This window comes from Ranitomeya imitator, chromosome 2 (genome assembly GCF_032444005.1).
Source record: "Ranitomeya imitator isolate aRanImi1 chromosome 2, aRanImi1.pri, whole genome shotgun sequence".
Classification (NCBI taxonomy): domain Eukaryota; kingdom Metazoa; phylum Chordata; class Amphibia; order Anura; family Dendrobatidae; genus Ranitomeya; species Ranitomeya imitator.
In genome coordinates, this window is record NC_091283.1 from 106,522,099 (window position 1) to 106,534,910 (window position 12,812).

At 40.8% G+C, this 12,812-nt stretch overlaps 1 long non-coding RNA gene across 1 annotated transcript in view; it reads right to left on the minus strand.

Moving 5' to 3' along the window:
- Nucleotides 1-3,633: 3,633 nt before the first annotated feature.
- The window catches only part of LOC138662025 (uncharacterized), a 158,522-nt gene continuing 149,343 nt past the window's right edge, over nt 3,634-12,812 (minus strand). Inside the window, exon 2 of the long non-coding RNA XR_011317995.1 lies at nt 3,634-7,369. This is a non-coding gene — a long non-coding RNA (uncharacterized lncRNA). The remainder of the gene's footprint in view (nt 7,370-12,812) is intronic.

The window sequence follows — 12,812 nt, forward strand, 5'->3', positions numbered from 1 at the left end:
AGACTCACTTTCAGGCGATTAATCCTACATGAACTGTGCCAGGACAAGGACTGAGGCCAGCGACTGTTTAACTACTGGGCTTAGGGCCAGGGCATCTGCTGCTTCACATTTGTCACATTTGTTCCAGGTTACCTGCGTTCTACTTGAATTATAAAATCAAGTCATTTTGTATCTACTGCAAATATAGTGCATGTGCAATAGTGAGGTGTCTTAATATCCCCCAAAAATGTCCAGTTGCTGTGACCTATGCCACAGTGCCATCTCTAAAATTACATAGCACAAAAAAGAGCACCATTAACTGGAAGAAGTTCCCAGGAGGCCAATGCCCGGACTATATTTAAATAGCCTATTGAGAGCCTGTCGGTTTCACTTACACTAAAAAGCTGGAGATACAATAGAGATCTTGGTGACATGTCTCTCTCCAGGCAATGGGAACTCTTGGGAGAAACTGCTGTCAAATGGATTTTTTTTGTTGTCTGAGCTAAAATCTTATTTTAATTACTGAGGAGAGTTACACAATTTTTTTCTAGCTGACTGTCCAATTTACAGGGTCTGCCTCTCAGCTTTATTCTCTTTAGCGATGGGCAAGATAGATCAAGTCTGCATATTTTTTTCTTTGTAAGCCCTGTGATTTGCATTATTAATGGGTAGTTTACAGGTAATTTTTAATTTGCAATTATATTTCAAGAACTAGAAATATCAGATAGCTGTAAAGCCACGGGTGTAGCTGGAAGCACCGATGCCTTTTTGCAAGGTTTAGAATATTAAAAGTCCACCTGTCAGCACTGATATGCTACAACATGTCATGGCAGGTTATATTAGTGGAGGGAAGCACTGATCTGAAGCATCTAAACTATAGATTTCTAGAAATTCATTCAGTCTTCATTTCAGGCCACCTCTAAGGTCTGTCCATGACCTGTCACTAATAATTAAGGCTCTACTGGTGCTGATCATCTGAGTACTGAGAGGTAGCACCTCTGATCGTACACTTATTTACCCAACCCTATAAAAGGGCCACCACTCAGGATTGAGTTATGTTCCCTAGTCTGTAAACTAGACATTGTTACTTTCTGGTCATACTATTTACCAGTCAATATAGAAAGAGTTCTCCAACGTGGTAGGATAAAACTTCACGTTCATTAGTAATGCATTAATTTAATGCGTTACTAATGAACGTGAAGTTTTATCCTACCGCTCTGGAGAACTCTTTTTATATTGTCGTACGTATACGCCCAGGATCGGGGTGGCTTCGTGCATGGAAACTACTTCTCGGAAGAGACTCCAAACAGTAAGCTGACTCTCCCGCATTCCCTGTCCCTACATATATGTATATACTATTTAAAACCCTGCTGTTGTCTTCGGACTGGGGAGACCGATTTTGAACTTTGGTATTTTTTGGGGTGTTCAAGATGCGGTTCTGAAACTTGTGGTTGATTGACTTAAAGGAGGATGGGTCGGTCGGCCACGGGTTTCAGAGCCGTATCGTGAATATTTTAAAGAATATTGAAGTTCAAGGTCGGTCGTTTTTGACCGAAGACAACAGCAGGGTTAAGTGCCTTACATCGGTATTGTTTGCTCATTATTTGTGCACCTTATGGTACACCATGAGCTTTGGTTGGCAAGAGGAGGCATTGGTGAGGACAGCAAACCATCTGGCCCTGTTCTCACTCAATGATTGAGACTTTTCCCTATATGTATAGCAAAAAGGCTGACTTTTTGTAAAGGCAGTTGGGTATACTTTGGTTTTACTGGCTTAATAAAGTTTAGCGCTTAACCACTGTGTTACTGGTCCATAGCAAGGCAACCTGGTACAATGCTTCTGCTTGGCATAAACCTTATTGGCATAGAGTGAGTAATTTGACTTGTGATCAACTTTCTACTGAAAAGTGGCCTGCAGGAAAACTTGCTGCTTCATTTACAAACCACAAAAATGATTTTAGATAATGAATATCTAGACATCTACTGTATAATGTGTCATTTAATTTGATATGGTTTGTGGATGTTAAGAATTAATACAAACTTGCTTTACTCTTATACACATTAGTAAATGTTGATTTTTTTTTTTCGTACAGGGGTATTCCAGTATAAGGTTCTGCCTACTGGGACCTTGCCAATGGGGAGAACAGTAGTATCCTGAAATACCTGAAGTCAGCATTAGAAGTCACAGGCCTTGGAGTGCCAAGTGAAGAAAAAGCAGCTTTGCACGTTCTCATGAAGCCTATGGGAACATCAGTGAAATGGCACCTATCATGTGAAGATATCATGTGTTTATATATGCGTAGGGATGTGGACTATCTTACCCTGATCCTGCACCTGAAGACAACAAACGCGTCATGTGAATACTGTCGTGCGGTTTTATATGTAAAAGTGATGTGTCTTATGTAATGTATTATGGGGATGTATAGTATGTGAAGTGTTAATGTGAGGAGAGTATGGTATAGGAAAAGTTCATACGTAACTGGTTTAGTAACAGCATATGACATAGGATAAGGATAATAGGTTTGGGATGATAGATAGGAGATAGTAAATGATAGAACTAGCCCAGGGGGTGGGCACTAGTGTTAATAAAAACAGAGCGAATTCTGAGAGAGTTAGTGCAGTGCGTAAAGAAGGTCAATTCCATGTGCGGTGGGCTGCTGGGGGCAGCATGTATCACTTATTCCAGGCAGTCGGAAACATTACTGGAATCCCTAGCAGTCGCTACTGTCACTTCCGGACCATAAAATCTGGCATAGGAGCTACCGGACACATTGTGTCTTCTGGCATACAGTGGAAGATGGACAGGGACCTGCATAGATGATGGCTGGTCCCAAGTGCACTGCCGAGGTGGACGGGAAATCCTGAGATCCATAGAATCAGTGGGCTTGGGTATTGTCCAGGACGAACTAACATCAAGACTGAAGAGAAGTTGTACTAATGAGGAAGAAAATGTGAATTGCTGATGCTTATCCTGTCACCACTTGATGAACTTGGTCTGACTAGTAAATGTTAGCCTGTTGTAAAGAAGTTGGTGTCCCATGAATTGTGAGCAGCGGCTCCTGAGGACGGAAGCCTTGGGGCAGCGGAGACCTGTGGCCTCCAAGTGTGATGTAAAGTGCCAGAGCGAAACCAGACGGCAGCTCAGTCATGACTACCACTCTACAGCAATTTACATATGGGCAGCTCCATATTGCAACTATATACAAAGAATGATAGAACCAAGATTTCTAGAACACTACTTGTATCTAAACAAACAAATTCCTCATGCACCATTCTTATAAAGAATAGAACTATTTTTTCTTTATTTGCTAATATGCTGTATTACATTTCACTTTGCACATTTACGTTACATGACAAAAACCATTATTCGTAACTTCCCTTCAATTTACCATAAACAATGTAATAAATGTACATGGAGGCATTATAGATGTGACACGATTATTGCTGTGGATGCTATGCTTTTTATATAAAGCCTCAATGTGTTCCACTTTTTCTCAAGACAGTTAGTGATTGTCACAGAACATCTCTAAGTTGATAAGATGGTAATGCATATATGACAACAGAGAGCAAGGTTTATCTAGAGCCGATTTATGCATTTGACATCTGAGCGAATGCAAGGAGAGCATATTACAAAATTAGCTAAAGTTCCGTCACACGAGTGTAACATCGGACAGCCCACCTGCCGCTCTCGCCACCCTGCAACCCTATGACACTGAGGAAAATAAATTCACAAGCTAATAAACTATATTAGGATACTTTGTAACAAAGCTGAGTCGTGATATGTAACGGTGTTGAAGTAATAACTTGTGCACTAAAGTAACATGGAGGCTTTCCAATGGCTACTGACTTTTAACCTAACATAAGCTCATTGTGCAAAGTACAAAGATATCAGCCTGTCATAAAGCAAGGCCATTTATACAGAGGTCTAGCTAGAAATGCCAAGGCTGTGATGCAGAGTTGAGGGCCCTGTTACAGATTTTTTGTTTTTGAGCCCTGGATCTATTGTTTTTTTAGTGTGACAATATCTTGTATAAATACGCTATATGAACAAAAATACTGGGACAGGACTTCTAATAACTAAACTCAGGTTTTCCAGTAGTGCATTTGCTGAAGATGTATGCAGTCACAAACATTTCTTAAAAATAAGTCTTGTTCTAAAGAACGAACTGTACGAGGATGCCACCATATCAACAAGTCAGTTCAACAAATTTATTTCCTCCTAAAATACTCCACGATCGCCTGTGAGTGGTATTATTGAAAGTGGAACTGCTTAGCAGCAGCTCAGTGGAAACAGTGTAAAGTTACAGGTCCAAACCTCCTTTGGCATGAACATGAGCACAAAAATTGTGTTCCATGAGCTTGGTGGCTAGGCTTTCCCTGGTCGAGCAGCTCCATGCAAATCTTACATTTTCAAGCACAAGATGGAGCACACGGCTGGAGTCTGGAGCAGTGGAGACATGTACTGTCGAGTGATAAATCACGCTTCTCAATCTGGTAGTCTGATTAACTAGTTGGGGTTCTCCAGGAGAACCACTGTCAGACACAGGCAGAAATGGGCCCTTGTGCAAATACAATACATGAGCGCTTTGCAGCCCCAAAGCTCCTAAAAATGCAAAATTGCACCTGATTTGGAGGTATAAATGGGCCCCCTTACCTCGTGGGCCTTTGCATAGCCACACAGATTGCACCAATGATATGCCCACCCCTAAGGAGCACATTAACTGATCGACTGCCTAGTGGCAACTGTACAATTTGGTGGAGGAGGGATAATGCTATGGGGTTGTTTTTCAGGGAGGGTTTTTCAGGGATTAACCTAGGTCCCTTATTGCTATTGATGGTTGCGTGTCTTTGGCCTGAAAATATTGACTGGCCTGCACAGCCCCTGACCTCAACTCCATTGAATACCTTTGGGATGAACTCGTATGGAGATCGTAAGCGAGGTCATCTTGACCAACATCAGTGTCTACTCTTATAAATGTTTTTCTGGATGAATGGGCAACAATTATGACACATGCTCTCCAAAATTCAGAAGAGTGGAAGCTGAAAAGCGATAATGCATTTCATTTTAATGCCTATGTATATAGATTAGGATGTCATCAAAGCTCCTGCAGGTTGTAGATTAAAATGTCAAAGCTCCTGAAGGTACAATGTCTAGGTTTCCCAATACTTTTTTGCATATAGAGTATTATCCTGGAGTTAAAACAGTTACATTATGGCAAGTTTGCCACCATTACTCAATAAATGTGAATCAATCTTTGGGGAGAATGGTTTTTCAAGTTTATTGGGTTGCTGAGAAGACTCTTTTTCGTCTCCTTCCTCTTAACTATGGAGGTGACGATACTCATGTAATAAACCAATATATCTTGTAATAAAACCTATAATAAAAAAGACCTGAAGTTCCCTGCTCATCATGACTGAAAACAAAAATGGTGAATAAAAGGCAATATTTTAGGAAAAAGGTTAGTTATAGGGAATCTGTCAGAAAGTTTTTGCCATGGAATCTGATACATCATAATGTAGAGACAGGGGGCCTGATTCCAGGAATGTATCACTTACCGAGCTGCTTAGTGCAGTTTTGATAGAATTGCTGTTTTCTCTATGAGCAGTGTATGACCTGTCCTACACCGTGACAGGCAACTTCTTGTGCATACTGTCCATTGTCAGCAAGCCTGGGGGCGGGGTTACACAGATTTGCCTGACTTGCTTGCACATGAGATCTAGTCCTCTAGTGATAATCTCTTGTTGATAAAATATGGATTGTTTTGAAACTACAGCACACAGCATAGTAAGCGACACAACCCTCAAAACAGTCTCTCAGCTCCAACATTATGCTGCTTTCAGATTAAATAGCAAAAAACTGCTGTCAGATTCCCTTTAATGAAATTCATACTTGCCAACTCTACCAAAATATTTGTAAGTTTCTTGATCAGAGGGGAGGCCTCCTGAACTTACCGGAAAAGGTGGCAAATCTCCTTGTACTACATTGGTCTTCTGGCCATCACATTGGCCTTCAGGAACCTTCCTCAATATTTTCTTTGCCATGGCACCATGGCCAGAATTTGCCTGAAAGTGATGAGTTAATTGTAATAAAAAAGTTTTGAAGAGTTGGCAAGTATGATGCAAATATCCCTAATTAATACTTAGTCATCACTGCCGTGCACACGTATGAATGGCTTAATTAGCCTGTGGCATTTTTACTATCTTCACAGCACTATATTTCTTAGAGAAGTCAGCAAATGCCAAGTGTTATCCTGACCACACGTTCCATCTGCATTTCTAGGGACAGTAACCATGTAGATACGTTATATGAATGGCAGGTGCATTTCAAATGATTTGATGTAACCAAAAAAGAAGTCTACTTCTAGACAAGAAAAATAAAACTATTATTAGTCATAAATAAATTGTGATTCAGTTACACGAATGGAAAGTGACTTTCATTACCGACAACGTAGGTGTCGGCTAAAGCAGAGGCGCAGCCTATAAATACTTGGTTCTTTGCAATAATGGATATTTGTGCTGTAACAACGTCTATAATACATAAAACAGTAGGAGTGTCCACAGTATATTTTGTCATCTTAAAATCCAAATTCTATAAAACAGATGTTCAGTATGTAAAAAGATTATGATTTTTTTGTCCAACACAGGAGCGAAACCCCTGCAGTCGTGTTCGGCAGTCATAGGATCCGCAGTGCACTTCTGCATGACTGTAAGTCCATTAGGCACTTTGCGGCCTCCCTTGCATTTCCACATCAGTGAACTGTGGCATGTCTGTGCTTTCCGTATTAGTGGTGGTGATTGGTGAGATTACATGTTTGAGACGTAGAAGCATTGTGAACAGGAGGACCAGGAGCACGGCAAGCAGGCCAAGGAACAAGCCCACGTACATGTACAGGTTGGAATATTTATCCGTGGTTGTAGCAGTTGCTTCTGTGGCCACCGTTGGAAACTGCTGGACGAAGATAGTTCGGTTTCCACGGAACTTTAAATAGACTTCAGTCATAGCTTGAGGTACTATCGTGTCAATACCAGTGATGCTTTGGGAGTATTCCTGAACAAAATAATGGAGGCGTAGAAATTAATTGTGTCTGTTACAGCTATGATCAGTAATGACGACCCCAGTGTTCATATTCCTGTTTCCGTGTTCCTGAGATACAGAATAATCTCATGATTTATATCAGTTCCAAAATGTCTGGATTCCAATAAAACCCAGCCCTGGTAATCCACTTTATCATTATGTCTTTAAATGAAAATTGATATTTTAGAAAAAGTACAATTTTTTTGTCGAGTGATAGCCCACAATTCTGATTTGGTCAGAAGGTGTCCTGTTTGTCATTGGAGAATGGATCCTGAAGATGCATAGTCTTTCTTCATTAGCTGCTTTACAGGTTTTCTGTAATAACCAAAAATACAAATGTTACACATCATGGATACAATAAATGGCCTCTAGCTAATCCCTGCAAAGATGAATGGTGAAGACAAATGCTAGCATGGCGCACCTAAGACCATATTAGTATGGTGCTGGCAGCACCTTCGGTAGCCACGCTGGTCATTGACCGATCATGTGCTTAAGGTAGCCCTCTTATGACATTTTTACACTGTCAGCCTATGCAGTATCAGAACAAGGCTCCATAGGTTTACATTGTAAAAGAGACATCCGGCTACCGGCTCATGCATAGAATAAGCGGAATAGTCTTAACAGCGGTGATGTAACTCAGAAGATAAGCAGAGCAGATAACGGAGAAGATGGCGGTGGGTAAGGGCACACACACAAACTGCATGATATACATGGATATGCAGATTTATAAAAAAAAAAAAATTCTTCCTGAAAGTGCTCCTTTAATATGTGAATTCAAAATGCATATTAATGGTCTGGTGTTTTCTATATAACTGTATACATGCTGCAGATCTGATGTATTACATAGTCACACTGTTAATTGGTGGCTTCTGATAAATGTTTTAATAGAGTAAGATTTTTGCACTGGTACCTTATGGGCTTAGTCATTACCATTCAACAATTTAAGAATAATGTGATGCCGTCAATATTACATTGACAGGGCTCCTGGGAACACAGATCTGGGACATGAGCCCCGCAAATAAAGTCTTTTGCCCCAAACCTCATGAATGCACCTTTTTCAAGCACTGTCTGACTCAAGACAATTGCCTTTCCTAACTCTTCTCCTATGCCTTGGAGTACAAACACATAGATGTGACCGCTACAGTCTGTGTTTGTATTCAGCGAAGGAGATGAGTTAGGCAAGGCACAGGAGCAACCACCACCTGTGCAGTTCGTCTTCTGTAGTATGTGACACTTTCTCCAGATGGTGCAGGGACTTCATCTACAGACTGGAGCCTTCTGCAGAACGGACTTCTAGCTCCTCACATATGTATCAGTTTTGTGCTTACAAAAGAATTGTGGATTCTAATTCTACAAACGCTCTAGTTGGCAGCATTCAACCACAGGTAAGTCTTAATTATTCATTAAATAGGTGTCCAACAGACAGTTGGCCATAAAAATGTTACTTAACAAAGAAAGCCAATTCCCATTTCATGCTGTCAGCAATGGCACCACATAGAAGAGAAATGACAGAAGAACTGAGAAACCCCGCCTACAGTTTGCTACAACCTCTGCTGAAAAATGCAAATACTACTAGAACTCTATACTCTGGAGTGAGTAGACCAAGATAAATATTTTTGGAATTGATGGCTTAAAATTGTATGGTGTCGCAAAGGTGAGGAACACCAAAAATGCATGGTGCATACAGTGAAACATGATGGTGGGAGTATTCTTACGTGGGGCTGCATGAGTACTGCTTGTGTTGAGGAGCTTCATTTCATTGAAGCTATTATGAATTCACAGATTACTGTTCTGTAATGAAAGAGAAGACTCTACCATCACTCTGCCCTTGGTAGACGTGCACATTTCCAACATGACAATGATCCAAAACACACATCTAAGGCCATTATGGCCAAGTATTTCTTCTGATCTGACCCCAATAAAAAAATATGGAGAGGTAATTCTCCATCTAGCATCCAAGCTCTAAAAGAGGTTGTTTTTGAAAAAATAGAAAAAGTTAAATGTGGCAATATGCCGTCAACTTGTTCATTGCATAACTAGTGTCATGATCCGGTCTGGGTTTTAGTGCTTTCAGCCCTTTTCCGGGGCTAATCTTGTCAAGGGTTAACTTTTCTCTGCCTCACTCTGGGTTCAGGTTTGCTACTTAGCTCCATTGCATCCTGCAGGCTGTGTCAGTTATAGCTTCTGCCTACGGTGTGAGTAGATGACTCTGGTTATATTCTGATTTGTCCTGCTGCGATCCCTGACTGTTCCCATGTCTGTTTATTCCCCTTCCCCTGTTCCGACTCAGTGTTTTCCCTTTGTGTTTGGACTCTCTGGTACTTGACTTGGCTTTGACTCTGACCTGACTCTGTCTTTTGCTCCTGGCACTTCTTCTTCCATCTGGTATTTACCCTCTGGCGCGACTCTGACTCTGAGTTGATTTTCCCCTTTGTACTACGTTACTCTCTTGATTTTTGACATGGTTTGTTTGACTACCTTGTTGCCACCTGGTGGTGGCCTTGCTGCAGAGCTGCAGGTCTGCTCCGGCAAGTGTTGCAGTCTTCCCTCCACTTTACTGCCATCTAGTGGAGCATGCATCTACCTGCATAGCTGCGGCATGACACCTAGAAGATTTGGTGCTGTCCTTAAAAAGCATGGAGGTCATACAAAATACTAGATCATGTAATTTTTTATTGAGGTTATATTCATTTCTGCATCAACTAATTGGAGTAAAATGGAAAATTTTGTAATAAAAGTTACAGTGGGGCAAAAAAGTATTTAGTCAGTCAGCAATAGTGCAAGTTCCACCACTTAAAAAGATGAGAGGCGTCTGTAATTTACATCATAGGTAGACCTCAACTATGGGAGACAAACTGAGGAAAAAAAAATCCAGAAAATCACATTGTCTGTTTTTTTAACAATTTATTTGCATATTTTGGTGGAAAATAAGTATTTGGTCAGAAACAAACAATCAAGATTTCTGGCTCTCACAGACCTGTAACTTCTTCTTTAACCCCTTCATGACCCAGCCTATTTTGACCTTAAAGACCTTGCCGTTTTTTGCAATTCTGACCAGTGTCCCTTTATGAGGTAATAACTCAGGAACGCTTCAACGGATCCTAGCGGTTCTGAGATTGTTTTTTCGTGACATATTGGGCTTCATGTTAGTGGTAAATTTAGGTCAATAAATTCTGCGTTTATTTGTGATAAAAACGGAAATTTGGCGAAAATTTTGAAAATTTCGCAATTTTCACATTTTGAATTTTTATTCTGTTAAACCAGAGAGATATGTGACACAAAATAGTTAATAAATAACATTTCCCACATGTTTACTTTACATCAGCACAATTTTGGAAACAAAATTTTTTTTTGTTAGGAAGTTATAAGGGTTAAAATTTGACCAGCGATTTGTCATTTTTACAACGAAATTTACAAAACCATTTTTTTTAGGGACCACCTCACATTTGAAGTCAGTTTGAGGGGTCTATATGGCTGAAAATACCCAAAAGTGACACCATTCTAAAAACTGCACCCCTCAAGGTACTCAAAACCACATTCAAGAAGTTTATTAACCCTTCAGGTGTTTCAGAGCAGCAGAAGCAACATGGAAGGAAAAAATGAACATTTAACTTTTTAGTCACAAAAATTATCTTTTAGCAACAATTTTTTTATTTTCCCAATGGTAAAAGGAGAAACTGAACCACGAAAGTTGTTGTCCAATTTGTCCTGAGTACGCTGATACCTCATATGTGGGGGTAAACCACTGTTTGGGCGCACGGCAGGGCTTGGAAGGGAAGGAGCGCCATTTGACTTTTTGAATCAAAAATTGGCTCCACTCTTTAGCGGACACCATGTCACGTTTGGAGAGCCCCCGTGTGCCTAAAAATTGGAGCTCCCCCACAAGTGACCCCATTTTGGAAACTAGACGCCCCAAGGAACTTATCTAGATGCATAGTGAGCACTTTGAACCCCCAGGTGCTTCACAAATTAATCCGTAAAAATGAAAAAGTACTTTTTTTTCACAAAAAAATTCTTTTATCCTCAATTTTTTCATTTTCACATGGGCAACAGGATAAAATGGATCCTAAAATGTGTTGGGCAATTTCTCCTGAGTACACCAATACCTCACATGTGGGGGTAAACCACTGTTTGGGCACATGGTAAGGCTCGGAAGGGAAGGAGCGCCATTTGACTTTTTGAATGAAAAATTATTTCCATCGTTAGCGGACACCATGTCGCGTTTGGAGAGCTCCTGTGTGCCTAAACATTGGCGCTCCCCAACAAGTGACCCCATTTTGGAAACTAGACCCCCCAAGGAACTTATTTAGATGCCTAGTGAGCACTTTAAACCCTCAGGTGCTTCACAAATTGATCTGTAAAAATGAAAAAGTACTTTTTTTTCACAAAAAAATTCTTTTCGCCTCAATTTTTTCATTTTCACATGGGCAGTAGGGTAAAATGGATCATAAAATTTGTTGGGCAATTTCTCCCGAGTACGTCGATACCTCATATGTGGGGGTAAACCACTGTTTGGGGACTCGGCAGGGCTCGGAAGGGAAGTCGCGCCATTTGACTTTTTGAATGGAAAATTAGCTCCAATTGTTAGCGGACACCATGTCGTGTTTGGAGAGCCCCTGTGTGCCTAAACATTGGAGCTCTCCCACAAGTGACCCCATTTTGGAAACTAGACCCCCCAAGGAACTTATCTAGATGCATATTGAGCACTTTAAACCCCCAGGTGCTTCACAGAAGTTTATAACGCAGAGCCATGAAAATAAAAAATAATTTTTCTTTCCTCAAAAATGATTTTTTAGCCTGGAATTTCCTATTTTGCCAAGGATAATAGGAGAAATTGGACCCCAAATATTGTTGTCCTGTTTGTCCTGAGTACGCAGATACCCAATGTGTGGGGGTAAACCACTGTTTGGGCGCACGGCAGGGCTCGGAAGGGATGGCACGCCATTTGGCTTTTTAAATGGAAAATTAGCTCCAATCATTAGCGGACACCATGTCACGTTTGGAGAGCCCCTGTGTGCCTAAACATTGGAGATCCCCCAGAAATGACACCATTTTGGAAACTAGACCCCCAAAGGAACTAATCTAGATGTGTGGTGAGGACTTTGAACCCCCAAGTGCTTCACAGAAGTTTATAACGCAGAGCCATGAAAAAAAAAAAAAATTATTTTCTCAAAAATGATCTTTTAGCCTGCAATTTTTTATTTTGCCAAGGGTAACAGGAGAAATTTGACCCCAAAAGTTGTTGTCCAGTTTCTCCTGAGTACGCTGATACCCCATATGTGGGGGTAAATCACTGTTTGGGCACATGCCGGGGCTCGGAAGTGAAGTAGTGACGTTTTGAAATGCAGACTTTGATAGAATGCTCTGTGGGCGTCACGTTGCGTTTGCAGAGCCCCTGATGTGGCTTAACAGTAGAAACCCCCCACAAGTGACCCCATTTTGGAAACTAGACCCCCAAAGGAACTTATCTAGATGTGTGGTGAGCACTTTGAACCCCCAAGTGCTTCATAGAAGTTTATAATGCAGAGCCGTGAAAATAATAAATACGTTTTCTTTCCTCAAAAATAATTATTTAGCCCAGAATTTTTTATTTTCCCAAGGGTTACAGAAGAAACTGGACCCCAAAAGTTGTTGTCCAGTTTCTCCTGAGTACGCTGATACCCCATATATGGGGGTAAACCACTGTTTGGGCACATGCCGAGGCTCGGAAGTGAAGTAGTGACGTTTTGAAATGCAGACTTTGATGGAATGCTCTGTG